At 37.4% G+C, this 4,387-nt stretch overlaps 1 long non-coding RNA gene across 1 annotated transcript in view; it reads left to right on the forward strand.

The window, feature by feature from the left end:
* Window positions 1-247: 247 nt before the first annotated feature.
* Window positions 248-4,387, forward strand: part of LOC107754852 (uncharacterized) — a 27,537-nt gene continuing 23,397 nt past the window's right edge. The window contains exon 1 of the long non-coding RNA XR_001641634.1: window positions 248-269. This is a non-coding gene — a long non-coding RNA (uncharacterized LOC107754852). The remainder of the gene's footprint in view (window positions 270-4,387) is intronic.

Genomic DNA, 4,387 nt, shown 5'->3' on the forward strand with positions numbered 1-4,387 from the left:
TCATATGTATACAGTGGGTACGGAAAGTATTCAGACCCCCTTAAATTTTTCACTCTTTGTTATATTGCAGCCATTTGCTAAAATCATTTAAGTTAATTTTTTTTCCTCATTAATGTACACACAGCACCCCATATTGACAGAAAAACACAGAATTGTTGACATTTTTGCAGATCTGCACTTCAGATAAAACAAAATACATCTATATCATGTACTTCTTCATGTAGGCTTGACATGATCTGGTTCCTAAGGGTGTGTGTGTGTGTGTGTGTGTGTGTCATTGTGCTTATCTGCATGCATCAGTGTCAGACAGACAGGCTCTCCTTCTTGAGACCAAGGAGAAGCAATTTTCTTGCATGTTGCGTCGCAAATCAAAGATCTTCATAGTAATTGAATATGCGCTGATCCCGATCGTGCAGCTCACTGTAGGGGACTGGGAAGTGGGGGTCTCCTCGGCGTGTGTTTGTATGAGATCAGACTCTGAGCTGGCTCACACTGAACCGATCATGCTGCTCTCCATTTGGGCTGAGAGATGGAGGAGATTTAACCTCCAAACAATGAGATTAAACCAAAGCTTTTCAACTCATCCAGAGAGATGCCTCATGCATTTTTTTTTATAACTGTTCACAGGAGAAGAATGTTGTTGGATTATTCATGGGAAAACTACATCTCAGCTTTATCAAAAATATGAAAGACAGTTCTAGGCTTCCTTAGTGTGGCGCCTGCTGTTTGAAAAGTGGCTATTCTTCAGTAAACAGGCAAAATATAGGGGCCACAATGAGATATAAAAATAAAAACTTGTCTTGTAACCAACTACGTTGTGATATTATGATTGGGAATGAGCATCTCATTTTTCCTCTTCATAAACTTGTGACTTGGGACAGGGGCGTAGCCATCATTTCAGAAGTGAGGGGGACAGAAATGTTATATATGTAAAAAAAAAATTTAGGTTTGAAATCACTATAAATTACATTTTAAAATATATTCAAATAGAAAACAGTTATTTGAAATAGCCTAGTAAAAATATTTCAAAATTGTACTGTTTTGCTGTACTTTGGATCAAATAAATGCAGGCTTGGTGAACAGAAGAGACTTCTTTAAAAAACATTAAAAATCTTACTGTTCAAAAAATTTTGACTGGTAGTGTATAGTCAACTTTAATTTTTCTCTCATTTCTAGCTTTTAATTGGCTTAGAAATCAGATAACTGCTGGACAATAACCAATAATAATGATTTACTTATATACTACAAACACTTTTTGTATCACATAATAAGGCAGAATAGTTTCAATACTGTAATAAATGCTATGTCAGCTAGCACTGCATTGTTCATATACTTTATTTAATACCTGGAGATGACTTGACAAACACAAATAAACCATATTGTCGCAATCGTATGTTTAATGTCTTCATGTTTCCTTCATGTTTTCTGAAAACAACTGTTTTCATACAGGGATAGCTGGACGCTTTTGTCCATATTAGGAATTTCCTCATATGACTTTCTGCATGACAGCGCCCTCCGGCTTTGAGTATGAATGAAACGTACACTGCACGGAATGTTTAGCGCTCCGCGATGTTCATCTCGCCTTAATCTGGGTCCGAATAAAACATCAGATCATGCACAGACTATCCTGTCTCTTTGAATTTAAATCTATATTTATTCACACCGGCTCTTGAAAACCTCTATGCGAACACACTTGCCCGAAAAAGTGCGGGGGACGAATTTACGTGATATTAAAAATGGGGGGGACACGTCCCCCGCGTCCCCCGCGTAAACTACGCCCCTGACTTGGGACATTCAGACAGATATATTAAAAAATGCATATCCCTCCCTCAAGACCTCAAGTCCTCCTTTTGTGTGATGTAACACCAAGATCAGTCAACCAGTGCTTATTGCTGGTTCACGAGGGAACAAAATTTGGAACAGTTACAGTATATTGTCATTGGCAACCAGTGAGAACTGAAGGTTTTGTGCAGAAAGTTCCCTTAAGAACACCACGACTAGCTCTTGTTCTTCTCCGACACGCTGTCTGTCTTGCTGTGTGGGTCAACATCAAGATCATGCTGGTCTTTTATCAGTCATGATGGTAGATCTATAAAGCTTGGGTATTTGTTTCTGTCTGTCAAGGTTATCTTTGAGTAGGTTTCAAGAGCTTTAGCTGTGCTTGAGCTGAAGATAATGAGCTTGGAATAGTGTAGGTGTAAGTTTTCCAGACAGTCAGATTTTTCATCAGAACAATTTGGTTCCTGTTACATACACTTGTCCTCTCATCTTCTCTTTACATGTAAAATGCAATGTGCACATGTACAGCTGTGCTTTATATACTGTAGATAAATTACACTAATTCTACTGGATACAAGTTTACATACCCTTGGTTCTTAATATGGTGTGCTGCCTCCTCAAGAATCATAGAGTGTTTACAGCTTTTAGTGACAGTAGTGGTGTGTTAGTCCCTCAACTGTGCAGATTGCCAAAGGTGGACCTCGACATCACTGAGCCACTGTGGGGAAGACCTCAAATTTGTAGGGCATGCTGGGAAAACAGAGACATTACAAGAGCTGGAGGATTCACAGGCGCCTACAGACTAACACAACATATTAAGAACCAAGGGCATTTAACAGTCATGTTTTGCTGCTGTTCTGTACATTATGATGATGATGATGATTAAATATTATATTATATTATTAAATATTATAGCAATAGTATAATTTCTTTATTGATTTGTTTAATTTGTATAATTAAAATAATAAAATAAAAATCTTATTGTGAATAATAATAATAATAATAATAATAGTAATAATAATCAATTTAGATGTTGTTCTATAAAATGTATTGTTATTATTATTATTATTATTATTAAATACCGTGTTTTTGTTTTACAGTACAATAGTAGTATTGCAATAGTAATATTTCAGAATTGATTTTGTAATTGTATATTTAAACAATACAATAAAAAATATTTTTTTTTATCAAAATTACAGTAATAATGTCTTTGCTTTCAAACAGTAAACCATGTTTTTTTTTTTTGTGGAAACCACAGGAAAACATTTATAAGTGATCCAGCAATTTGCCAATGGGAAAGGGAAAAAATATAATACAAAAATTAAAATAATTTGCAAGGTGTGTAATGATGAGGTGTGCAAACATTCAAGCATATCTGTACCTGTACGTGTAACATGTTGTAATGCTTGTATGTCTGACGTGTCGTGCTGAAACACTAAATGGGCGTTTACCTCAGAAGTGGGCCCTCTTTGTGAGTGAGTGATCCATTCAGGCGGGCCACTTACAGCCAGTCTAGAGATGAAAGCTTGTCACTCGCACCTCTCAACAATGACAGGTCACAATTAGTGTGCAGCCTCCCGTGAAACCACAAAGGAGCCCATATAAATGACGCACGCACATATCCACGCACAAAACCTCCATAAGTCCAACTCACACAATCAAAACAAACATATGTGTACATGTCACCTAATATACAAGCCTCCTCCCCTCATTTTTATCTCTCTCAGTGAGCTGAGGAGCATGTTAATCCCGGCATGATTTATTTGAATATGGATCTTCTATACCACAGCACAGAGGCCTGAGAGCAATTACTCCTGAACAAAAACCTTCCCTGAGCTGTCACACATCATCCCTCCAAGCGCAACAACAAGCGGCCAGAACAATTTATCTGCCTTCTGCATCAGAGACACTGACACTGCAGACATTTCGGTGTATGAAAAGTGTGCTTTTCACATATCACTTAATTTGAACACTACACACTTTATTGTTTGACACCCGATAGAGATTGCATTACAGATATTGTGAAAATAATGAAACCTTTTCATTTGATCACCTAGTTTATGAAACCAATAGCTATTTTGAAGCGCCAGCAGTCAGTGGTTTGACGGGCACAGTCACATATGTCACGGAGACAAAACCAATTTGATAACGTAAAATCTCAGCCGCAAGTCATGAGGTTAATTTGATGTAACCGATTTAAAGTGCCAGTGCTGAGATGATGGATGCTGAAGCTCTGACAGAGACGTAGAGTGCAGAATTAAGCATGCTATCCATCTTGCAAGGGATGACAGTGTCGTCATGACCCCCTACAGAGATCCTTGACACAGAACTGCCCTTCAGAGCAATAGGGATATTCCACAAAGAGTTTCCAGTGGTAAATAGAAGTTACAGTAGGTGGGAAGCTTCAGATGGAATGGAACACCTGTAGAGCTGAACTAAAAATACTTCCTGTTTGTTGCTGCCGTGTGTTTTGAGTTTGAGCTCCGTCAAGTTAATTCTTTATCGTCTATTTTTTTAATCTTAAAATCAATTTTATACACCATCATTTTCGTTTCTATAACGTGTGAATATATCCCCTATCGTATTTATTAACAAAAACAATCAGAGC

Source organism: Sinocyclocheilus rhinocerous, unplaced genomic scaffold (genome assembly GCF_001515625.1).
Source record: "Sinocyclocheilus rhinocerous isolate Xijiao unplaced genomic scaffold, SAMN03320098_v1.1 scaffold922, whole genome shotgun sequence".
Lineage (NCBI taxonomy): Eukaryota > Metazoa > Chordata > Actinopteri > Cypriniformes > Cyprinidae > Sinocyclocheilus > Sinocyclocheilus rhinocerous.